The sequence below is a fragment of the Canis lupus genome, chromosome 4 (assembly GCF_003254725.2).
Source record: "Canis lupus dingo isolate Sandy chromosome 4, ASM325472v2, whole genome shotgun sequence".
Classification (NCBI taxonomy): domain Eukaryota; kingdom Metazoa; phylum Chordata; class Mammalia; order Carnivora; family Canidae; genus Canis; species Canis lupus.
The window spans coordinates 48,370,522-48,397,780 of record NC_064246.1 but is presented as its reverse complement, the minus strand read 5'-3'; the positions used below and the strand labels follow the sequence as shown (position 1 = coordinate 48,397,780).

The 27,259-nt window shown below is 35.8% G+C and overlaps 1 long non-coding RNA gene and 1 pseudogene across 1 annotated transcript in view; both read right to left on the bottom strand.

Annotated features, from left to right (window-relative positions):
- The window catches only part of LOC112651518 (uncharacterized), a 108,034-nt gene that overhangs the window by 67,687 nt on the left and 13,088 nt on the right, over nt 1-27,259 (bottom strand). The gene's annotated exons all lie outside the window — the stretch shown is intronic.
- LOC112651239 (microtubule-associated protein RP/EB family member 1-like) lies at nt 20,022-20,923 on the bottom strand (annotated as a pseudogene).

The following is a 27,259-nucleotide window of genomic DNA, read 5'->3' as shown; positions in this document are numbered from 1 at the left end:
TCAGGTCATGATCCCAGGGTCCTGAGATCAAGTCCAGCATGAGGGTCCCTGCTTAGCAAGGAGTGTGCTTCTCCTTCTCCTTCTGCCTGCCACTCCCCCTGCTTGTTCTCTCTCTCTCTCTCTCTCTCTCTCTCTCTCAAATAAATAAATAAATAAATAAATAAATAAATAAATAAAATCTATTTTTAAAAATTTTTAAACAAAAATTTTCAAAAAATCTTAAACAGCCTCATAACCTTATCTTTTTTATAAGCAAAATTATTTATTTATTCATGAGAGACAGAGAGAGAGAGAAAGAGAGAGAGAGAGAGAGGCAGAGACATAGGCAGAGGGAGAAGCAGGCTCCATGCAGGGAGCCTGATGTGGGACTCGATCCCAGGAATTCAGGAGCACACCCTAGGCTGAAGGCAGCGCTAAACTGCTGAGCCACCCAGGCTGCCTGTAACCTTATCTTTATGGCCCTGAGAACAACTGCTAAAAAGTGACTTGAGTAGGATGTTTGAAAAGCTAGAATAAGGAATTCAACAGATCTTCTCAAAAAAGCAATGATAAAATGGAACAAAATGGTAAAAAACTAACATTCCAGAATTTTGAAATGGACTAAAGATACAATTTCACTGTAAATGAACCAAAGGTATACAACAAATTGAGAAATGCTTATTTGAGGAGAAAAATCCTAAATTTTGAGTAATAATATTGGGAGTCATGTTGTTTTAGCCTGGAGCTGCTTCCAAATCCCCACCAGCACCATCAGTTTCCTAGCTCTACTGTAGTGAGGCGGGCTGTGAAAACTAGCAGTTTTATTCTTGAAAGGGATGTCTTGATTTGGAGGAAAGGTCAAAGAGAGCCCATGCTCCTGGGCACTGTCAGAAAAAGTAGCCATCCTGATGTTAAAAAAAATGGGAAAGACCGAGGTCACAGCTAGCCTAAGGTGATTATGGTTGGATCTAGTAACTAACTAGAAATTTAACAAGGGGATCCAGAGAATGAGACATACATATGCATATAGGATATGCATATGCCTTGATAAGAGATCACATATCCCACTGGTAGAGTGAGAGGATGCACACTAGTACAAAGTGAGACTAGGAAGCAATCTGCATACCCCTGGCTGATAATGAAGCCATACATCCAGGTAGAGCTGAAACAAGAGGGCAGAATAGTAAGTAAAGTCAGGGAAGACTTGTAAACTGATGGAACACTGAATGCATTCCCCAAACCACACATATATCCACTGGCAAAGGGTGAAAATGTTATTGGCTTGTGATCTTTGAACATGAAGGACATCAAAGTATGTCACACCAAAATGTTACTTTAGCACAAGGATTATTTTGAGCTGAAGGCATTTGAGAAGCAGATACAAGAAAAGTTCCCTGCCTTCTCCCTATTTGCCTAAAAGCAGGACATACATTTTCAAGGTGTTCCTGCTCCCCTTTCCCACAGGAAGAACAAAAGCTAATCACTAGGGACAACCATAGATTGTATCACCCTGATAGCCTTTATCTACCAGTAGTTTTTCACCTATTTTACCTTCCCATAGTTTGCTGGTCTCAGGAGCCTAAAATGGCTTTCCTTTGTCCTGTAATTTCTTTACAAATTTATTGTTCTTTGTTGAATATGCTACATAAACCTGAATTCTAAGCCACCTCTTTAAGTCATTCTTCCCTGAGTTCCTCATATATACGCAGGTTAACAAACTTCTATTTGTTTTTGCCTCAATAATCTTTTATTCCAGAATCCCAGCCAAGAACCTAAGAGGAAAAGAGGAAAAAATTTTCCTCCTCCCCTACAAATACAGCCTCTAACCAATCATTGGCTGAATCATTGGCTGACTCAAAGATGACCTCTAGAAAATCAGATTTTAAAATAAAAACAAGAATTAAGAAAAAAACAACAAAAACACCGAGGAGACATCAGTGGCTACAGATCAAAGGAGAGGTAGACTTCACAGAATTAGTCCAGGCAACTTACTAAGCAAAGAAACAAAATAGCAAAAACAAAACAAAAACAAAAAACAAGGGAATAAATCAGAATCCAGAATTTCTACAGTGTATCAAAAATGTCCAGTTTTCAACAATAAAAAAAATGAGATATGAAAAGAAGTAGAAAAGTTTGATTCCTACTGGGGAAAGAAAGAAAAATAAAACAATTGGAACTGTTTCTGAGTGTTCCCAGCTAGTGGACTTGGCAGAAAAAGACTACAAAACAACGATCATAAATATGTTCAAAATCTGTTCAAAATACTAAAAGAACCAAGCTTAAAGAATTAAAGGAAATTATCATGACAATTACATATTAAATAGAGAATTTCAAAACAAAATTTTTAATTGGAAATTCGGAGTTGAAATGTATAATAATTGACTTAATGATGAAATCTGACTCTAGAAAAAAGAAAATTAGTATTTTTTCATAAATTTTTCCATATAATTTATTCCATGGGGCAAGTATTACCAAAGCCAAACAAGACACAACAAAAAATAAGTTGCAGACCAATATCCCTTATGAATATAGATGTAAAAATTCCTCCACAAAATATTAGTAAACCAAATCCAGTAATGATGATGATGTTGATGATTATATATCATAATCAAGTAGGAGTCATGCCAGAAATATACAGTTAGCTTAACATTTCAAGATCAAAAAAAAAAAAGTTTCAAGATCAATTACTGTAACATGTTTATTAGACTAAAGGACAAAAAAAAAAAACACATGATCATCTTAATAAACATCAAAAAGGCATCTGACAAAAATTCAACATACTCATTATTTAAACTCTCAACCAAGCAGGAAAAGAAGGAAATCTTCTTCAACTTAAAAGAGTATCTAAGAAAATCTACAGCTAACATCAAACTAGACTTTGCTTTTTCCCTAAGTTTGGGAACAAAGCAAGACTGTCACTGTTCTGCTGTCATCACTTCTACTGAGCATTGTACTGAAGGTTGTAACCAGTGCAATATAGCAAATAATAATAATTATTATTATATTTATGATAATAGAAAGGAAAAGATAAAGAAGAAATAAAGCTATAAAGCTTTTTCATCTACATACAATAAAATCTTATAGAAAATCCTAAGGACTTTACAAAAATACTGCTCAGCAAGTTAACAAAATACAAGATTAATATTTAATAATTCATTGTATTTTAAACACCAATAATGAGCAATCAGAAAGGCAAATAAGAAAGAAAATCCCATCCATAATAGCATCAAAATTCTTGGGAATAAACTTAACAAAAGTAGTGCAAGACTAATTTACTGAAAGCTACAAAATATAGCTAAGAAAAATTATCTAAATAAATGGAGGGACATTCTATATTAATGGATTAAAAAGTTCAATAGTGTTGAGATGGCAATTTTTCCCAAACTTATCTTTAGAGCTTTTTTTCTTTTTTTTTTAGATGCATTTATTTATTTTATAGAGAAAGTGGGGAAGCAGAAAGAGAGAGAGAATCCTCAAGCAGATTTCTCACTGAGCAGGGAGCCTGGTGACAGGTTGGATCTCAGGACCCTGAGATCATACCCTAAACCAAAATCAAAAGAGTTGGATGCTCAATTGACTGAGCCACCAAGGTGCCTCCTTATCTTTCATTTTAATGCAATCTCTATCAATATTTCAGCAGGATTTTTTGCAGAACTTAGCAAATTGACTAAAATTTATATAGATAAACAAGGGATCCAGAATAACCAAGACAATTTGGAAAAAAAGGAAGTGGGAGGACTGACTAATTCTAACTTCAATCCATACAATAAAACTGTAGCAATTAAGACTGTATGATACAGGCATAAGGGGAGACATACAGATCAATAGACAAATCCTTACATTTATGGACAGCTGGTTTCAGTAAGGTGTCAAGAGTAGGAAAGGATAATAGTGGAACAATTTCATACCAGTAAGTAAAATCATGAATTGAGACCCCTTTCTGTACATCATACACAAAAATTAATTCAAAGTGGATTATAGATTTAAATGTAAGACCTAATCATGATCTCAGGGTTGTGAGATTGGGCCTGGCATGGTAATCCATGCTTAGTTTAGAATTCTCTCTCTATCCCTGTCCCTCAGTCCTCTCATGCTGTCTCACTCTCTCTCAAAAATTAATTAATTAATTAAATGTAAGACCTAAAATTCTAAAACATGAATATAAAAGCATAGGGAAAATCATCATAACATCAGTCTCAGTCAAGTACTCTTAAATACAACACCAAAGCATGATTGATTAAAGAAAAATTGGTTAATTTAATTTCCTAAAATGTAAAACTTTTCATCTTAAAAGACAAAAAAAAAACTTCAGGATGCCTGGGTGGCTCAGCACTTGAGTGTCTGCCTTTGGCTCAGGGCGTAAGCCCGTGTCCTGGGATCGAGTCCCACATCAGGCTTCCTGTGAGGAGCCTGCTTCTCTCTCTGCCTATGTCTCTGCCTCTCTCCTTCTCATGAATAAATAAATAAATCTTTAAAAAAAATTAAGCCACCAGTTGGGAGAAAATATCTATGTATCTGATAAAACTCTTTTATCTAAAAGAGTAAAAAAGAGAAACTTTAACAACTCAAAATTGCAAATGTAAACAACCAATTTAAAAGTGAGCTAAAGATCTGAATAGATATTTCACTAAAGACATACAAAAAAAAAAAAAAAAAAAGGCATACAAATAGTGGGGCACCTGAGTGGCTCAGTAGGTTAAGTATCTACCTTCGGCTCAGGTCCTGATCTCAGGGTCCTGAGATTGAGCCCTGTATTGGGCCCCTGCCCAGCAGGGAGTCTGCTTCTCCCATTCTCTGCTCATACTCTCTCTCCCTTGTCTCTCTCAAATAAATACATAAAATTTTTTTTTAAAAAAACATTCAGATTGTTAATAATCACATGAAAATATGTTCAATATTATTAGTCATTAGGGAAATGCAAATTAAAAACATAATACGATACCACTCTAGACCCACTAAAATGGGTGTATTCCAAAGCAGACAATTACAAGTGTTGACAAGTATGTGGAGTAATTGGAATTGTCATGTATTGCATGGAATGTAAAATAGTACAGACACTTTGGAAAACATTTGACAGTTTCTTAAAAACTTAAACAATAAACTCACTATATGACCCAACAATTGTATTCCTACCTAAGAAAAATGAAAACATACCTGTATAAAGATTTATACACAAATGTTCATGGCAGTATTATTAATAATAGTCAAAAACTATAAAAAATGCATATTAAGTAGAGAATGGATGAAAAAACTGTAGTATAGCCTATAATTCCACTCAATGGAATGCTACTTTGAAATAAAAAGAAACAAACTACTAGCTCATGCTACAATATGCTTAAAAACATTATACAAAAGATGCAAAAGATCATGTATTATATAAGTCACTTACATGAAATGTCCAGAACAGAAAATTATAGAAATAGCAGATCAAGGATTACCTGATGTTGCAAGTGGGAGCAGAAACTGTCAACAGGCACAAGGGATCTTTCTGAGTTGATAGAAATGTTCAAAAACTGGATTATAATGATGATGGCACAACTCTATGAATAGACTAAAATCATTAAATTTTACATTTAAACAAGTGAATTTTATGGTATGTAAATTTTTCTTCAATAAAGCTACTAAAATAAATAAGTGAATAGATAAGATGATAGGTGATAGATGATAGATAGATGATAGATAGATAGATAGATAGATAGATGATAGATAGATAAAAGTGACTAGAAATATAATCCATGCCAGTTCCAAATAATATGCATTAAAATTACATATAGGAATATAAAGCAACTTCTACCATTTTTTGATATCCCTTACAATAGGGGATGGTTCGATCAGTCCTCTGTCAATTTCAAATCATGATTTGGGAGGAGGTTTGGCAACTGAACTGAATAAAGGAGACAAATGAGCAAGACGTTTTAAAGAGTAAAAAACTACAGCATATGACATAATAAAATCAAGATCACATGTAGGTCCTGAACACTAAATTTCATGTCACTCCACATAAATAATATGCAAAGTAGATGATAAATGGATGAAACCATGAATGTTGATATCATGAGTCCTAATGTTAATATCGAAAAAGAATCTGAGTGAATGACTGAAATTCTTATGAGAAAAATCAGAAAACTGGGACACCTGGGTGGCTCAGTGGTTAAGTATCTGCCTTAGGCTCAGGGCATGATCCTAGAGTCCCAAGATCAAGTCCCACATCAGGCTCCCTGCATGGAGCCTGCTTCTCCCTCTGCCTGTGTCTCTGCCTCTCTCTCTCTATGTCTCTCATGAATAAATAAATAAAATCCTTTAAAAAAAAAGTCAGAAAACTTAAATATTCACACTTTGCATCTTTCTCTCTGTCCTAGCCAATAAATTGATCAACTGTGAGGTTTTTAAAACCATTGTTTTCCCCGATAAAGTACTACAGAAATCCTTTTCCCACATTTGCAATAACTTCTTACCTCAAAAAGACAAATAAGAATTTTTCTTCTAAGGACTGGATAAAACTAAAGAAAGCATTTCTCTCCTATCCCCTATATACATTCGAAGAAAACAAGGTTGTTTCTATTTATTGATATTTACTGATACTGGATTACAACCACAAAACAAACTATTATAATATTTAAGGCATTGGGAATCTGGAATTCTTGGATGCTAAAATTTAACTGTCAGTCAACACCAGCAAAGATTCCCTGAAAAGCAAACATCAGAGACCAGTGGAAACTGCTTCCTTATAAGTAACTCCAGTTGCTCATGGGATATGAGTTGTTATGGAAATTAGAGTAAAGATGACAAAAATTTGGAGACTGAGAACTATTGTCAGAATGGACAGGAGCTCATCTACACACTACATGAAACCCTTCTTCTTTGAGTTGTACCTAAAACCAGCCTGATCTCCTGTTATATCAAGTTCAGAATAAGTCTCCCACAGTTATGAAAGCCAGTCTGATCTTTGTTTTTGCCTTTGTTTACCTGGGGTTCTTATGGAACCTCAGTTACAGGGGGAGAGGGAGCATCACGATATATAGTAAAAAAAGAACTTTATTTAACAGGTCTGAGAGATTACAAAGATCTTTAACACTAGAATTTGCTGACTTTTGTAAAGAAAAGGTGGCATTATCCTGTTTTTTCAGAATTAAACTAAAAAGCAGTGAAAATTTTTAAAAGAGAAATTCTCAGTCACGTTCAATTTAAGACAGGAATGGGGCTGTTGGCACAAACCAAACTTTTAAAATAGCTCTCCATCGGGAATAAAAGCAGCACTCCTGATTTGCTATTCTACATCTCGAAGGCAGCTCAGAGCTGCATCATCAATGTTAGAAGCAGCCAGGAGCAGAGAGTAAATGTCCATAGAGCACCTCTCATAAAGACCTCGTATTTCTTAATGAAAGTATTTCCCCTTTTCATAAGCAAAGAGAGAGGCAAACCTCTCTGTTCACTGAGTACTCTCCTATATAAAATCCAGTTCATGTTTTCATGAACATTCAGAAATAATTTAATTATTTTTTCATTATAGCAGATTATAGGCTGGTGTTTTCATTTACTTACTTTTTAGATTTTGATGTTGATATTACCATTGCTTTTGAGAGTAGTTTTTCTCAAATCATGAAGCCAGCATCATCAAGAAGACAATAAGGTATCTGCATGTATTTCAATCTTTCTCAATGCTATATTGAAAAATAATATTCTTATGCAAAGAGCTTTAAGGTCAACAGACTTAAGTAGAAGTTTATATTTTATCACTAACCAGCTATGACATGGGTGAAATTTCCTTAATCTCTCTGAGCCCCTGGAGGATAGTAATGATAATGCCTATCTAGAGGGCTAAAGAGATGATTTCAAGATATAGCATATATAAACTGTGTATGATAGAGCCCGACTGCGAGGGTACATTCAGTAAGACAACTAAGGGGATATTTTCAAAATCAAATCTGAGTGTTTGATCTTGGGAATTGCCTAGCTCCTCTATTTCTAATTCAATGTGCTCTGAAAAAATTAAAATTGTAGAAAATTGCATTACATTAAGAATTTTCCACTTCTTAATGTCTCTTCTACAGGCAGGGCTGAGAAAACTGTCTTCAAGGGGAAAACCCAATCTACCACCTGTTTCTGCAAATAAAATCTTATTAGAACACAGCACGTTTGGTCGTTGACATACAATGACTGCTTTTGCACTGCAAAGGCCAAGTTAAGTAAGTGTGACAGAAATTTATGGCCTGTAAAGCCAAAAATCTTCACTATCTGGCTATTTACAGAAAAAGTTTATCTACTTCTGATAGTAGAGAGCACCAGACAGGCTCATACAGCAAAATCAGTATCAAAACCCATATCTTTTTGTAGGTCATTTCAAGCTTAAGCATTCAAACTTAACCTACTATGAGAAAAAATTATGAGTAGGGGGAAAAAAACAAATAAATAAACTATGGCTGTTAACTACCCAGTCTCTGACAAAAATTCCAAAAAGATATGTCAGAGATATGGTCCAGTGTAATTTCTTAGAAATTCTACATTTTCTTTTTTTGGTTTTGGGTTTTTTTTAAATTATTATTTAAAATCAATTAATTAAAATTAATTAATTAACATAGAGTGTATTATTAGTGTCAGGGGTAGAGTTTAGTGACTCATCAAATGCATATAATACCCAGTGCTCATTATATCAAGTACTCTCTTTAATACCCATCACCCACTTATCCCATCCCCCCACCCATCTCTCCTCCAGCAACCCTCAGTTTGTTTCCTATAGAGTCTCTTATGGTTTGCCTCCCTCTCTGATTTTATCTTTTTTATTTTCCCTCCCTTCCCCTATGATCCTCTGTTTTGTTTCTTAAACTTCATGTATGAGTGAGATCTCTGACTGATTTTGCTTAGCATAATACCCTCTAGTTCCATTTACATTGTTGCAAATGGTAAGATTTCATTTTTTTTGATGGTTGAGTAGTATTCCATTGTGTGTGTGTGTGTGTATATATATATATATATATATTATTTACCTTTCACAATCCCTGGGCAATCTCCTATTCTTTTTCGTTTTTTTTTTTTTTCTTTTCAATCCCTCTGCCCCCTTACTTATACCCTTGAATTAGATTTTTGAGGGGTAGGAACTACCTACCATCTCAACCTAGGTTGGGAAACCTGCTCAGCTGTAAAAGCTGGGCTTTATAAATTTTGTTTTAGAAGTGTACATCAGGAGCAGTTGGGGAGGGTCTTTTCTAAAAAACTTTCAAATTTGATTTTCTGTGCATATGGCCGTTCTGTAAATACTTTGGGATTTTTCCTTTTTTTGAAAGTAGACAAAATCTGGGATTTTTCCCCCAAAACATTACAAAAGAATCTGTTTATTTACATGCAAATAAATTTCTTTGATAAAAAGCAAAAAAAAAAAAATATATATATATATACACACATAACACCTTCTTTATCCATTCATCTTTCAATGGACATCTGGCCTCTTTCCTTAGTTTGGCTATTGTGGACATTGCTACTATAAACATTGGGGTGCAGGTTCCCCTTCAGATCACTACATTTGTAAATTTGGAATAAATACTTAGCAGTGCAATTGCTGGATCATAGGGTAGCTCTATTTTCAACTTTTTGAGGAACCTCCATACCCTTTGTCAGAGTGGCTACACCAGCTTGTATTCCCATCAAGACTGAAAAAGAGTTCCCTTTTCTCTGCATCCCTGCCAACATTTATTGTTTCCTAACCTGTTAATTTTAGCCATTTTGACTGGTGTGAGGTAGTATCTCACTGTGGTTTAGATTTGTATTTCCCTGATGGCAAGTGATGTTGAGCAGTTCTTCATGTCTGTTGGCCATTTGTATGTCTTCTTCGGAGAAATGTCTGTTCATATCTTCTGCCCATTCTGTTTTTTCTAAAGATTTTATTTTTATTTATTCATGACAGACAGACAGAGAGGCAGAGACACAGGCAGAGGGAGAAGCAGGCTCCACGCAAAGAACCCAATGCAGGACTCAATCCCAGGACCCCCCCGGGATCACGCCCTGAGTGTGAAGGCAGACATTCAACCTCTGAGTCACCTAGGCATCCCCTTCTGCCCATTCTTTACTGGATTTTTTGTCTTTTGCGTGTTGAGTTTGATAAGTTCTTTATAGATTTTGGATATTAGCCCTTTATCTAATAAGGCATTTGCAAATATCTTCTCCCATTCTGTAGGTTGTTTTTCAGTTTTGTTGGCTGTTTCCTTTGCTGTGCAGAAGCTTTTTATCTTGAGGAAATCCCAATAGTTCATTTTTGCTTCTGTTTCCCTTGCCTTTGAAGATGTTTTTATCAAGAAGTTGCTGTGGCTGAGGTCAAAGAGGTTGCTGCCTATGTTCTCCTCCAGGATTTTGATGGATTCCTGTCTCACATTTAGGTCTTTCATCCATTTTTGCTTTATTTTCGTATATAGTGTAAGAAAAGAGTTCAGTTTCATTCTTCTGCATGTGGCTGTCCAATTTTCCCAACACCATTTGTTGAAGAGACCTTTTTCCACTGGATATTCTTTCCTGCTTTGTTGAAAATTAGTTGACCATAAAGTTGAGGGTCCATTTCTGGATTCTCTGTTCTGTTTCCTTGACCTATGTGTCTGTTTTTGTACTAATACCATAATGTCTTGATGATTACAAGATGATTTGTAATTCGGCTTGAAGTTCAGAATTCTGATGCCACTAGTTTTGATTTTCTTTCTGAATACTCCTTTGGCTATTTGGAGTCCTTTCTGATTCCATATAAATTTTAGGATTATTTGTTCCAGCTCTATGAAAAATGTTGATGATATTTTGATAGGGATTATACTGAATGTGTAGACTGCTTTGGGTAGCATAAACATTTTAACAATATTTGTTCTTCCAATCCATGATCATGGAACATTTTTCCATTTCTTTGTTTATTCCTCAATTTCTTTCATAAGTAACCTATAGTTTTCAGAGTAAAGATCCTTTACCTCTTTGGTTAAGTTTATTACTAGGTATCTTACGGGTTTTGGTGCAATTAAATGAAATTGATTCCTTAATTTCTCTTCTGTCCATCTCATTGCTAGTGTATAGAAATGCATCTGATTTCTGTTCTTTGATTTTTATATCAAAGAACACTTTGATTCAGCCACTTTGCTGAATTCCTGTATGAGTTCTAGCAATTTTGGGGTGGAATCTTTTAAGTTTTCAACATAAAGTGTCATGTTATCTGTGAAAAGTGAAAGTTTGACTCCTTCTTTGCCAATTTTGGAAGCCTTTTATTTCTTTTTGTTTTCTGATTGCTCAGTCTAGGACTTCCAGTACTATATGTTGAACAACACTGGTGAGAGTGGACATTCCTGCTGTGTTCCTGACCTCAGGGGGAAAGCTCTCAGTTTGAGGATGAAATTTGCTTTGGGTTTTCCATATATGGCTTTTATGATATTGAGGTAAGTTCCCTCTATCCCTATACTGCAGAGAGTTTAATCAAGAAAAGATGTTGTATTTTGTCAAATACTTTTTCTGCATCTATTGAGAGGATCATTCGGCTCTTTTCCTTTCTTTTATTATTGTGGTGTAATACATTGATTGATATACAGGTGCTGAATAACCCTTGTAGCCCAGGAATAAATCCCACTTGATCACGGTAAACAATCTTTTAATGTACTGCAGGATTTTATTAGCTAGTATCTTGGAGAGAATTTTTGCATCCATGTTCACCAGGTATATTAGCCTGTCATTCTCCTTTTTAGTGGGGTCGTTGTCTGGTTTGGGAATCAAAGTAATGATGGCCTTATAGAATGAGTTTGGAAGTTTTCCTTCCATTTTTATTTTGTGGGATAGTCTCAGAAGAATAGGTAGTAATTTTTCATTAAGTGCTTGATAGAATTCCTCTGGGAAGCCATCCAGCCCTGGACTCTTGTTTGTTGGGAAAGTTTTGATCACTGATTCAATTTCTTTGCTGGTTATGGGTCTGTTCAAATTTTCTTTCTTTTCTTTTCTGTTCAAATTTTCTATTTCTTCCGGTTTCAGTTTTGATAGGTTTTATGTTTCTAGGAATGCATCCATTTCTTCCAGATTGCCTAATTTGTTGGCATATAATTGTTCATAATATGTTCTTATAATTGTTTGTATTTCTTTGATGTTGGTTGTGATTACTCCTCTTTCATTTATGATTTATTTGAGTCCTTTCTCTTTCCTTTTTGATAAGTCTGGCTAGGGGTTTATTGATCCTATTAATTCTTTCAATAACCAACTCCTAGTTTCATTGATCTGTTCTACTGAGTTTTTTTTTTTTAATTTCTAATAAAACCTACATTTTGATGCAGGTTGTGCTGGCTGAAATAAAATAAAGCTTTCTTAACATATTTGCCAACTGAAATTATCAACACACTGGTAATTTGTCAAAGTACAAATTTATTCCTAAATAGACTTGTTACTTGGATGACAACTAGATACCAAAATGTCACAGAAATGTTATGTCATGGGCACTAAGACCTGTGTGTTTTTAAAACTTAAACAAGACTGTTCAAGTGACAGAAACTCATGGAAGATGGCAGTCTACCAATGTTTCTCAACCAGGATTCTTTCCACGAGAGCATTAAGCCCTAATGACCCAAGACATATGTTATATATAATGAATTAACTTATTTCCTTTGCATCTAGAAGGGTACAAGCATACTGTTCTTAGGAAAACTGAGGAATGAATAGCTCAATAATTTTCTATATACCTTAATTTTCTTATAGAACCCTAGTAGACAACAGCTGTTAAATAAAGGATCAAGGGACTATGACTTAGTCACATTTTCCTGACAGGACCTATAAAAGCCCTACTCTCTGTCCTGAGCTTTGACCATCATGAAATGTCTTTGGGATGTAAATTAGAGACAAGCAAACTAGGTTAAAAGATTATTTAAAAAGCCATGGATTAAAAAAAAAAATTTTTTTTTTAAAGGGATCCCTGGGTGGTGCAGCAGTTTAGCGCCTGCCTTTGGCCCAGGGCGCGATCCTGGAGACCCGGGATCGAATCCCACGTTGGGCTCCCGGTGCATGGAGCCTGCTTCTCCCTCTGCCTGTGTCTCTGCCTCTCTCTCTCTTTGTGTGACTATCATAAATAAATAAATTTTTAAAAAAATTAAAAAATAAAAATAAAAAAGTAAAAAGCCATGGGATCATCATAGGTCTGGAGTCAGACATCTACTAATTGTGAGGCTTGGGGAAACTAAATGTAATAATGCTTGCTAAGTGCTTTCGATTTAATAGGGGCTCAGTAAAGGATAATGCTACTAATTTTTAATGATTATTACTATTACATCAAATTCTCAAATTTTTCTAGCAGAAAGAACCCCCTGGTCTGGTTTTAAAAGCACCATACCAACCAGTAGGCAGAATGAGCAGAGACTGAGTGAGCAGAATGTCCAAAAGATGGAATTTGACATGAAAATGGAGAAATATCTTTTAGATTTTCATGTAAGTTATAGTCAAGTAATTCAATGATTTAAACCATTATTTAAACAGCTATTCTTACATCCCTTACTAGAAAAATAATGCAATTTTGTAATGCCTGGATTTTTTTCTTCAAGTTTTTATTTAAACTCCAGTTAGTTAACATACAGTGTAATAATAATTTTATATGTAGAATTTAGTGATTCATCACTTACACATAACACCCAGTGCTCATCACAAGTACCTTCCTTAAAACCCATAACCCATTTAACCCATCCTCCCACCCACCATCCCTCCAATTGTTCATTATACTTAAGAGTTTCTTGGTTTGCCTCACTTTTTCTCCCCTATGTTCATCTGTTTTGTTTCTTAAATTCCACATATGAGTAAAATCATATGGTATTTGTCTTTCTCTGACTTACTTCGCTTAGCATAATACTCTCTAGCTCCATCTACAATCTACATCATTATAAATGGCAAGATTTCATTCTTTTTCATAATGTCTGGATTTTTAAATAATGATGCAAATGTTAACAGAAATATCACAGCCTACAGACTTTGTTGAGAAAGTTAAAAGAATTTCCATCCTTCAAGAAAATGTCACTGGTAATTAGGGAAATGTAAACAAAATAACAAGGAGATAACATTTTTCACACATTAGCTGGTAATATATATATATATATAAATATAAATAATAAATATCCATTGTTGCCAGTGGCATGAAGAGAAATATTCTTGCACTGGTAGATGCATAAATTAGTGTAACCCTTTTAGAAGGTAATTTGGCATCTATTTTATGTGCATATCTTTTCACTTAGTGATTCCACTTCTATGAATCCATGCTACAGAATGCTGACATGTTCAAAATAACATGTTCAAAAATATTACTGTCTTCTTTTTTGCAATTAAAAACAAAAATTTTATCAACACGGAAAAGCACACACTAATTAAGATTATACTGTGCTATAGACAAGATATAACCATTTTGAATCATGAAATAACTTCTTTTTTAAAAAAGATTTTATTTATTTGACAAAGAGAGGGGGCATAAACAGGGGGAACAGGGGAGGGAGAAGCAGGCTTCCCAATGAGCAAGGAGCCTGATGTGGGACTTGATCCCAGAATCCTGGGTTCATGATCTCAGCTGAAGGCAGATGCTTAACCAACTGAACCACCCAGGCACCCTTTAAATCATGAAAGAATTTCTATATGCTGATTTGCAAAGTGGTTCAAGGTATACTAATTGAAAAGGGGAGAAAATTCCAGAAAATATTCATAGTATGATTTTGTTTATGTAAATATTCTTCATGTAGATAGGGTACATTTATACATATACACATGTGATTCCAAATGCAAAGAAAAACATATGGAAAGATATATACCAAAGAAATGACAGAGGTTCTTTCTGAGAAAAGAGATGAAATTGGGAGAATGTGAATAAGAGGAAAATTAGTTTTTATACTCTACTCACTAATTATTTTTAAATAATTTTTTTCCTAAGTCATCTAGTTGTTTATATTTTTTATCCACACATTGCTTTTTTTCAAATTTTTATTTAAATTCTAGCTAGTTAGGGGTGCCTGGGTGGTTCGGTGAGTTAAGTGTCTGCCTTCACCTCCAGTCATGATCTCAGGGTGCTGGAATCGAATCCTGAATCAGGCTCCCCACTCAGTGGGGAATCTGCTTCTCCTTCTCCCTCTGCCTCTCCACCCCCTCTCCCCTAAGTAAATAAATATTTGAAAGAAAGAAAGAAAGAAAGAAAAGAATTCAGTGGTTCAGTGGTTCATCACTTACATACCACACTCATGCTCATCACGAGTGCTGTCTGTAATACTCAACACCCATCTAGCCCTTAAATTATTTTTAAAAATCTCCATCATGCATGTATATATTACTTTGAAACTAAAGTATTTTGAATCATTACCAATATATTTGATATCTATCTTCCTGTTTGGTCCAGATACAGTCCTGGAAGTTGATCTAAGAATTAAGACTTCTTCCATCAATATAAATTAGTCATGTAGAAAAATCACTGCAAACTTTCAAAAATAAAGGAAAGAACAAAAATTTTGTTAGAATAAATATAAAGACCAAGCAGTGAATAGCCTCAATTTTAACTCAACAAACATTCATTTAGTACTAACAATGAGGCAATCACTGTGAATCGCTTGGCATTGAGAGATTCCTAAAACAGATATAACCCCTGGCTTCAAGGGGTTTTCAGTTTAGTAGAAGTACTTGACATATTAATTGCTTCAATATCCTGAGATAAATACAGTAATTAAAACATGAAGACAGTGTAAGAGCAGTGAACAGGAGTTCTAGAAAGGAAATCTGATGATATTTGCTCCTAGACTCCAAGGTACTGATCTCTAGGAACAAAGATTCATCATTTGACTATAAATAAACCCAATTTAAAGAAAAACAAACAAACAAACAAGGCAGCCCAGGTGGCTCAGCGGTTTAGCGCTGCCTTCAGTCCAGGGCCTGATCCTGGAGACAGGATCGAGTCCCATGTTGGACTCCCTGCATAGAGCCTGCTGTATGCCTGTGTTTCTGCCTCTCTCTCTGTGTGTCTCTCATGAATAAATGAATAAATAGATAAAATTAAAAAAGAAACAAAAAAGGCCTTATTTTACTAAGAAGTAGAAAAGTCAATATCTGTGTCAACACCATGTTATATTTTAGCTTACTATGAACAAATTAAAAGATTAAAGGTTACATCATTTATTTATTGTTGAATAGTTCCCATCAATAAAAACCATGGGCAATAATTCAGTCATTTATAGTTTAGAAGCACCTACATGTACATCGTTTTATTTCATCCTTACAATTTTTTTTCTTAGGTGGGAAGAATGTTTCCCATTGCACATATTAGTGGATGGAGGTTTAGAGAGGTTATGATAGATTGTCCCTAGCCAGATGACGTTCTGCAAAATCGGGGCGTTATTCTTCATCTGGAGGAAGATGTTGGATTTGCAATATAAAATCTAACAATTAGAGAAAATATAACAAAGCATTCCTGTTTTCTCCATAATTAACAGCAGGACCTTTTTATACCATGCTGATGTGATTAAAGTAATTATCATGGTAACAAAATAGAATATCCTGTAAGAAAAGGGGGAAACATCAGCCTAAATTTTCCTTAGAACTCCTAGTAACTTAGAACTTTGAGCATTTGAAACGCTCAAAATGGCACCATATTCTTTTCAGATCGAAGTTTCCTCCATGCAAACTGTTCCCTCCATAGAAAGAGCTTTTAGTAATGTAATTTTCCGTTTCCACAACTTAGTTCAGGAAGATACTACATCAACCATGAGACTTTTGGAAAATTCAACACAAAAGAGTTTATTCTAAAAAGGATAAATAAATAAATAAATAAATAAATAAATAAATAAATAAATAAATAAATAGAAAAGCATTTGAATCACATAACATAAATTCCAAGAATACGTGTGTGTCAGGTATGTCTTTTTTTGTCAGGTATGTCTTGATCCAGGGCTCAAATAATGAAAGAAGGACCCAGACCCTTTTCTTCTACTGGTTCTGTTCTCCTCAGTATTGGCTTCAATCTTCAATCTCAGGGAGGAAAATAATTACCAGTAGTTCCAGAGCACAAGCTTCTAAGCTCAAGTACATTAGGTAAAGTGCATATACCTTTTCCTTAGCAGCTCTTATTTGTTTTGTTTTGCCTCATTCACTCTTATTGAGTGATATACCTATTCCTGAACTTTGGCCAGAGAAAAGTGATACTTAGAGAAAAAGCGAATCATTAGATATAAATCTTAAGTCAATCCCTTAACCTAGACATGAGTCAATGCCATGCAAAACATACAAAATGAAAAGGAAAACAAAGTATATCCCCACAGGAAAACCAAAATACAGTTGCCAGAAGAAAGCTTAATAGAATCTGAATGGCACAAACAATAGTCATTCATGACAGTTCCATATAGACCTTATATTAAACTGTGCACTCAATTATATTCACTGAAGACTGAGAGTTGGTTTTATAGCATATGGGTATCTAAAAACAAAGAAAAAGTGCTATTCAGATCAGATTCTTTGGGAAGCAGATTCTGAAATGAAGATTGCATACATGAAGTCCATAGGATATGTATTCATTAGTGGATAAAGGAAACAGTATTGAATGGGGGAAAAAGTTAAATTTAGCAAAAATTGGTCTCAGCCAATCCCAGAGGGAACTCTGAAGCTAATATGGTCTTCAGAGTTATTCTGAATTAAGACAAGGGAACCAGGACTTTTTTCTCACACATTGTCCAATGATTGGATATAGGTTGCTCCTGAGGACATAATCTTGGGCAAAATGCCCTTCTACTGAAGGCAGTTGCTGGGAAAGTCTCAGCTATATACTCTCCACAGATAACCCTACCAAAAGCTGGGGAATGAGGGCCACAATACTGATGTACATCATCTAAACAGAACACCAGAACATTCATGGGTTTACCCCTTGTACTACAAGATCTATTGGTAGTAAATTAGTTCACTTCATTTGGAAACACTTTCTCCAGGATTCTGGTTGGTCTCTTTTCCTGGGTGAACTTGAATGTAGAAAGTTAGAGGGATAAACTACAACCTCTCTACCAATGCAATTGTTCTCAGGGCCTCAAAAGATATTTATCAGCTCCTTCCTCTGCTACCAAATCTAGATTCCTCTCCCCATCAGCTAACACCTCTGCCAGTCTAAGCCCCAAGATTAAAGCCCCTGTTCACCAAACCTTTCTCAGACTAGTTACTGCATTTGCCTGTGGTCAAAATCAGGCATAGGTATACCAAAAGACACCCAGTGGATCATCTGTGTGTGTTCATTGTATAACAGCAATCCTATCTTCTCCTGATGATGATGGTCAATTATCCATGCCAGAATGGTGCCTCCTTTCCCTGCCTTCTAGCTTCTTGGCACCAGATTACCAAAGTAACTGGACATTTAGCCATAGATTAGAATTTTTTTTTCTCTTGAAATACAGAATTTTATTTAGAAACTGTTTAAAGTAGAAAAAAAAAACTGTCAAAAAAGACCAGGTGGAAAATGGGTTCCCAATAAAATGGAATTTTAGGGCAACCAAAGTCTAAAAGGCCACTAAAGAGAAATAGCCTCTCTGTTATTTGAACAATGGCTAATTACTTGCATTTTTGGGCATTGTTAATCACTGAATCTGGGTTTTCCTCTGAATTGCACACAGAGCATGCACTATACAACAATTTTATCATAAAATATCTGCTTTCTACACACATTTTAGGACAAGCTACCATCAGGAACAAATCAATACAAATACATCAGGGGCTGAACAATCTCAGTAGTGGGTGACACACATTTTGCAGAACTCTGCCAAACAAAGGAATTGAATAGGCTAGGGGCAAAGAAAATGAGGAAAAATTAATGAATGAAATATTTTAAATATTAATAATTAATTCAGACACGGTACTTTATCTTCTGCAAAAGAAAATTAACATTTAGTAACACACTAACGAATTTTATCTCCAAAGAGATTAGTTTACTGGCAAAGTATTCCGATAACAGTGGAGGGCGGTGGACATCAGGTACCAAGAATCCCCAGCCTTGCAGATCCCAAGGTAGCGATGGCTTTCACTGGTCACTCCCTTTGCCAGAGGTCCAGAAAGAACTTGCAGCATGACCACCTGCCTGCTGAATTTACACTCTAAGCAGCAAACTTTAAGGAGACAAAGAGGAGTCCCCAGTGCGCAAGGGGAGCAGAGAAAAGAAGCATGTTCAATGTAAACTTAAAAGACAGTAAAATGGGACATGACCCCATTCAAATCCCAGAGATGTGGGCAAGTCCCCAAAAGTAGTTGTTAGATTTAAAAACTGGACACACCTTATTTCCCAAAAAACACAATACATAGAAATTTCTGGGATAACTGGAAAAATCATCAGAGGAATATTCAATGAAATTCAAGCTCTTCAACTCAAATATCTCAGGGCTGAAACGCGCCTTCTATTCATTCAGGCAACAATGCCTCTTGCTTCTTAGAGCAGGGATACAACTGGTCAAGGGCACCAAATGGCACCAGAGCAACTTTTTAAACTTCCCTTTTGAGCCAAGGTCTAGGTCTTTGAGGATTCAAGCAGCCCTGCAAGGCCTGTGAACAACAGATTCCAAAGGTCCAGAGGTCTGGTCCTTCCTTCCCAGACACCATGTCAAACATATAAAATCTCCTCTCATGCTACATTTTATATTTTGAAATATGGAAGTATATTTTAAATATTGTTAAGGCATTTATTTATTAAAACGTTCTCTGCCAAAATTTCACACTACCTTAAAATTCAAATCAGTCTTTACATTTCTCTACTGAGGACTCTACCTCAGTGTATGACATAAAAGGACCTTTTCCAGCAGTGCATGGTACCAGCATCCATATAGTGAGGCCCACAGTCAGCCTTTCTGTTCCCCAGGTGACCCAACTAGATGTTAATACTAACAGGGTAAAGCTCCTAACTCAAACTCATTGGAAAAGGGGTGAAATTTCTGCAAAGTATACTTTAAGAAGAGGTACTGTTTGCTCATGAAAGGAAACCAGTGAGTCCTCTAAGAATAATAAAAGGGAGGATTTTACAGTTAAGCATATGATTTGGAGCGAAGAATTCAGATGTTGCTCTGCTGGTCAGGCTGTTAATACTCTTCTCATTCCTTCTGTGGGCCCCCTTCATCAGGTATCACAAAGCCTTCATCTGTGGCATAGAGAATGTCCACGATCCTCTGCAATACAGGGTTGTTTTCCCCTTTGTTCTCCTGGCAAATCAATTCAATGTTTCTTAGCTTGCCAAAGTAGAAATCTCTCTCTTTCTCCAAGTCTTTGACAGTAAGTTTCAATACATTAACCTGCTGCATCAATTCAGCTGCTTCATCATCCCCGTTGCCCACATCAGGATTCTTCTGCACCACACCCAGGCCAGCCTTAGGGGTTGTAATAGTTCTGTGTGTTACAATGGGCCTCTGCGAGCAATTTTAGCCACCATCTTTTGTGCTGGAAAGGAGTCCCCCCCATGAGGTCTTTTTTTCTGCTAAGGTAAAGAAGACTAACAACTGCACTGCTAGAGCTGGGAGGTTTCTTCAGTTTGTTCAGAGCTGGAGCAACAAGGGAGGGGAGCCACTGCAGTTTCTTGACCTGGCAGCTATAGGGTCTGGCAAATACAGGGTCATAGTCTTTTCCATCATAGTGTGCATCAAAAAACTTCTTGAAGCCACTGAACAAATTCAAAATTGTCCTGAAAGTTTCCTTTTACTAATTTGTCCACAGGAATTATTTTGTCAACACCAGTTCTCTTAAAACCTGCTTGTAGTATTTTGAAATTCTGGATGTATTCATGCTCTAGTTTAGCCTAGAATTTCACTTTCTTCAAGGCAATGGAGCCAGGGAACAGCATGTCCATAAACTGACAATAGGCAGCCCCTGAGCACAACTGTTCGATCTTTGTCAGATTCAGCTGCAGAGACTCATTGATCCAGGTCAGCATGTCATGTTGACTTAGGTTATCACTGGTGACAGACATTGAGTATATGTTCACTGCCATCTTCATCCACTGCCTGTGCCTGGCTTCAGTTCCATCCTCGTCTCATTCAAACTGCCTGACCAGCCATAGATTAGAATTTTAATGGGACTCTTGCTATATCCCCTGATGGAAGGATTCTCTCTCTGAGAACCATAACCTCTAAACCTGCAGAGCCCAGAGTTGTAGGAGTAAGAAAGACAAATTCCACAAGTGGGTCACTGGGAGTGATGAGAAGCAGGTCATTTCCTACAACCATTCCTTGCTTCCTGGACCTATATAGTTCACTTACTGGGGATACAACATCATATAATAATTATGATTAAGAATGAATATGGTGTTCTATGCCCTTAAAAGAGCTGCTCATTCATCACCTCATTATTCTGGCAGGCCACATTTTCTCAGTGGTGTAAGAGAGGATAGAACAATGAGTAACAGGGTCATGTGCTTATGTGCATCTCCTTTGTTACCAAGTAGGCCCCTTGATCTGATACAATGTTATATGAAATCCTATGTCTATGAATCAAACACCTTTGAATAGTAGAGCTAGCTAAAGTCTTATAGGCAGGGAAGTCAATAACATACCCAAAATATGTTCCAGTTCTAGTCAACATTAATCTCTTTTCATTCTCATTGAAGGGGTTCAATATAATCAACTTATGGTAATGATTACCAAATGGCTAATTTGTCTCCTGAAGGAACAGTGCCATATCAAGGCTCAGCATTATTATCTCTGTTGCTGGCAGCTTAAACATAAAGAGCAATAGAGTGAGACTAAGCTAGGTGAGTTAAAGCCCAGGCTGGCGCTTATGATAGCCTTCATCCTTGCTACTATGGCTTCTCCCAGAACTAAGGTAGTAATGACAGAAGCTGGTTGACATCTCCTGGCCAAATCATTGTTGTCTACTTAGTTGTTTAGTGTCCCTTCTGTATGAATGCTCTCTGGTAAATATTAATATATAGTACAAAAGCTTTCAGACAAGATGAAGTTAGAGACTGAATTTATACTCCCACCTGAAGCAATAATTTTAAAAAAGATAAAATACATGAAACCAAAGTTTCAACAAGCTAGACATTAGGCAAAAAATAACAATGTTGCAATAAGTTAAAGAGATCCAGCTGAGAGTCCATATTTAAAGTATGGAAAGAAGGAAACTGTCAACCCAAATTATACATCTAGTGACATTATGTTTTAAAACCGAAGATGAAATAAAGGCTCTTTCAAACATATAACAACTGAGAGAATTCATCAACAGAAGACCTACCCTACAAAAAGTGGTAAAGGAAGCCCTTGAGGCAATAGTTAAAACCATATGGAAACATGGAACTATACAAAGAAATTAAGAACAGAAGAAATGGTAACTACATGGGTAAGTATTTGTGATTTTTTTTCTTATTTAAATATCACTAAAACAAGTGACTGAGCAAAACGAGTATTAATATACTGCAGGATTGTAACATATGTAAAAGTGTGAAACAATAGCCTAAAGTTGGAAGGAGAAAAATGGAAGGTTTTTATATGATTCACACTATAGATAAGTGGTATACTAATACTTGAATGTAGATTGTGATAAATTAAACATGTGTACTTTAAACCCTAAATCAGCCACTTAAATAACAAAAAATTATAGCCAATAAGCCAATAGAAATGATAAAATGGAGCCCAAAAAAGCTACAATTAATCCAAATGAAAGCATAAAAAGAGGAAAAGAAAGCAAATAACAGATGGGCATATAGAAGATGAACATCAAGAGGACAAACTTAAACTTAACCATATCAATAATCACATTAAATGTAAATGGTCTAAACTTGCTAAAAGACAGAGATTGGAGGGGGGAAGTAAGATCCAACTGCATGCTGCTTATAAGAAATAAACTTTAGGGATCCCTGGGTGGCGCAGCGGTTTGGCACCTGCCTTTGGCCCAGGGCACGATCCTGGAGACCCGGGATCGAATCCCACGTCGGGCTCCCGGTGCATGAAGCCTGCTTCTCCCTCTGCCTGTGTCTCTGCCTCTCTCTCTCTGTGACTATCATAAATAAATAAATAAATAAAATTTAAAAAAAAAAGAAATAAACTTTAAATATATAAACACAAATAGATTAAAATTAAATGGATGGAAAAAAGATATACTCTGGTAACACTAGTCAAAAGAAAGCTGTGTTGAGTATATGAATTTAGGCATCATCTTCAAGCAAATGGACTGTACTAGCTTTTAATAGGATGGAATGGGCCATTTCTACAGGCCCAGAAGATTCAAGAAAATAAAAAGTTCTAAGTTCCTCAGGTATTTTAACTTAAACATCCCCAGCCCAAGATTCCGTATTCCATTCCCTCCAACCAAGATCTTTACCTTGTATAGCAGAATTGATGGCTATGGGAATTCAAATTCTTTTTTTTAAGATTTTATTTATTTACTTGAGAGATAGAGAGAGCATGAGCAGGGGGGAGAGGCAGGGGGAGAAGCAGACTCTTCACTTAGCAAGGATCCCAAAGTGGGGCTCGATCCCAGGATGTTGGGATCATGACCTGAGCTGAAGGCAGACACTTAGCCATCTGACCACCCAGGTGTCCTGAGAATTCAAATTCTCTCTAACTCTGCACTGATGGAGCCTGATTCTGATCCTGATACCCAGTGTTCCCATTTCCTGCCTTTGAGAGATAAGAGTTTCTTTATATCTTACTATTGAGGTTCTTTGACTTTCACATTTAAATCAGTGATCAGTCATCCACAGCCTTTCATTATGTTTTGGCAGTGCATCCATGGCACTCAGAGATAACCAGTTTCATAGATTTTATGATTACTACTTCCCCTACACGTTTAAAAATACCTAACCTATTGAATCTTCTAGTGTATTACCTTCTACCAGCATCTGATCTTGGTTCACAACTATTTAGATGTTTGAGTAATTTCACTGACACATGATACCACAAGCTATCTACATTCCACCTACCATCAGGATTGAGGTCCTCATTGCCAGGTGACCAGGAAGTAATCAACTCCAAAATCCCATTATAGAGTCTACTTCTCCTTTAGTCTGCTGGATCTAACTGTCTTAAGTCAGGATGCCCAGGAAACAGACTCTAAGATAGATATTTGTATTCAAGTAGTTGCTTAGAGAATGTATTTAAGGTAAAACAGCTATGCAGTTCCAAAAGAGGCCTCAGCTTATCCCATAGAGAACTCTGAAGTTGTATCTCCCAATCAGAAGCAAAAGATAAGCTCTTATGACCTTTATTGGCCAATCTTTGCATATGAGCTATTCCTGAAGATAGGTCATAATCTTGAGCAAAAAGACCCTCCTTTGCTGAAGGTAAGGTAGGTATTCAGCTGTCAGTAAGGTAGACTGTGACAAATTAAACATGTGTAGTATAAACCTTAACTCAACTTATCAAATAACAGCTGAGTGAATTGGGTGCCTTGATGCTAATGGTAGAAGATGCTGGAGAAAAAGAAGTGGATAGATAGGGAATATAAGTAGCACACTATAGAGCTACCACAAAGAAATATGGAGTAAAGAGAAAAAATAATAATTTTGTTTCTATTCTGAGGGATTCATGAGCTACATAACAAAACAAAACAAAATAAAACAAAAGTACCTCTGCTGCCTCACTTCTTGGGGGGGACAGGAAGCTGATAATGAGCAAATATTTTTGCCATCTTTTTCCAAAAGAATCTGAAGGAATAGATCCCCTATATTCAACAGCTGTCAAATAGTTATGTAGTTATTATAGATGCACAGTTCTTTCACCTCAGGTTGATAGATGGACATTATCAATCCATCAGGGATAAAAGGGAAATAAAGAATCTTGCTAATACTCATTTTCAAATTAAACAAAACTATTTCCCAAGTGCTAATTTCTTATAGTTGTCAATATGAGCTCAATGCTTCTACTTCATTCTGAAAGGACTCATATGGGAGGATTGGTCTACTCAATACAATAATAATTCTGTTTAAATCATTTTTTTAACATGTAGACAAAAATCTGTCTGTTGGAATTTTTTTAAAAATAATCATCATGTTAAATAAGTATTCCTGGATCACAACTTCTTTCTGCTTCCATTTAACTCTAGTCCTTTCATACGGAAGCTCTTCTCTTTTAGAGTTAATATGAAACACACCTAACCAAAAGTAAAGAACTACTCAAAAACCAAATGTATCAGTTTCATTTTCCTAACTAAAAGCAATTTTATTCTAAATTCTATTTCAAATACAACTCACCAAGAGCTCAGCCCCTATCTAACAAAAGTCACAAGAAACCATCATATATTCCAACTACCCCTCCAAAGTAAACTTTCACAAAGTACATGCCATGAAACTCATATCATAGGACTACCAAATTTTCAAAGAGCTTCAGAAATGAAATGACACCTGCTTTTATATTCCAAAAAAATCACCACAGAACCCTGATACTTCAGTTACTATAACCAGGGTAAATAACTGCATAAGTCTGCTCAAGATGCCATAACAAAATACCATGGACTGAGTGGCTTTAACAACAAAACTTTATCACTCACAGTTCTGGAGGCTGAGAAGTCTAAGATCAAGGCTGCCAGGCAATTCAATTCCTAGTGAGGACCTTCTTCCTGGTTTGCAGATAGCTACCTTCTTGCTGTGTCCTCACATGGCATAGAGAGCTTTGGTCTCTCTTCCTCTTTTTTATATGGACACCAATTCCACAATGGGGGCCCTACCTTCATGACCTCATCTACACCTAATTACTTCACAAAAGCCCCACCTCCAAATATCAACACATGGAGGCTTAGAACTTCAACATATAAATTTGGGGGGAACATAATCAGTCTATAGCACTAACACACTGAGAGATTCAAAATTCAATATTTCAAGGCTGTCTTCAGTACATTAAAGAAATGTCTGCCTATACTGGTTGCCTTATTATACAAGAACTAAAATTGGTCACAAAAGTATATTTTAACAATTATTTTTAAACATAATTTTAATGATTAACTGGTTAGATAAACACTTATTGTGCTGTGGTCTTAAATTTCATTTTGTACTTTAGCTATTTTATCAGCTAATCTAAACATTTCACATTATACAGAAAGTTCAAGCATTGAGAAACTGGTTAATTTAATTGCCTGGTTATCTAAATATTAAGGCAAGAGATCCTTTAATTCAATAAGTTCTAAATATATATACACACTATATCTACCTATAACTATATAGTTAAATAAAAATATATGTTAATCTGTCTTGATGCCTCAGCATCTTACAAGGCTTTAAGAAGACTTTAATCAGAAACAGTAATATTATACTATAGGGACACCTGGGTGGCACAGTCGGTGAAGTATATGACTCTTGGTTTTGGCTCAGGTCATGATCTCAGGGTCATGAGATTGAGCCCCATGTTGGGCTATGTGCTTAGCACAGAATCTGCTTACGATTCTCTCTCCTTCTCCCTCTATGCCTCCTTTCCTGCACGTTCTCTCTGTCTCACTCTCAAACAAATAAATAAATCTTTAAAAAAAAAGAAATAGGATATATATATATAGGATATATATATAGGATATATTATATATATATAGGATATATATATATATAAATAGGATAATATATAGGATATATATTATCCTATAAATGCAGATGGTCAACATTAGTCTGTCCTGTGCATATTGGAGTAGATTTATGTATTTTTCATCTTTATATTATCCTATAAATGCAGATGGTCAACATTAGTCTGTCCTGTGCATATCAGAGTAGATTTGTGTATTTTTCATCTTCTAAAAAGGAGATGGGAAATAATTTAGAGTCCTCCATTAAATGGATATAATACATATCAATAAAGAACATGTATAAGTCCAACCAATCAAGTGTTTCATCGAAACATGAATGGATAAAGAGGATGTGGTCTATGTATACAATGGAATATTACTCAGCCATTAGAAACAACAAATACCCACCATTTGCTTCCACATGGGTGGAACTGGAGGGTATTATGCTAAGTGAAGTAAGTCATTTGGAGAAGGACAAACATTATATGGTCTCATTCATTTAGGGAATATAAAAAATAGTGAAAGGGAATAAAGGGGAAAGGAGAAAAAAATGAGTGGGAAATATCAGAGATGGAGACAGAACATGAGAGACTCCTATCTCTGGGAAACGAGTAAGGGGAGGTAGAAAGGGAGGTGGGCAGGTGGTGGGGGTGACTGGGTGACGGGCACTGAGGGGGGCACTTGATGGGATGAGCATTGGGTAATATGCTATATGTTGGCAAATTGAACACCAATAAAAAATAAATTAAAAAAATAAAAAAATAAAAATTAAAAAAAATTAGATGGGCAGATGAAGGTTATACCTTTACTATATCCCCAAAGTATCTCCTCTCCAAAAAACATTGGT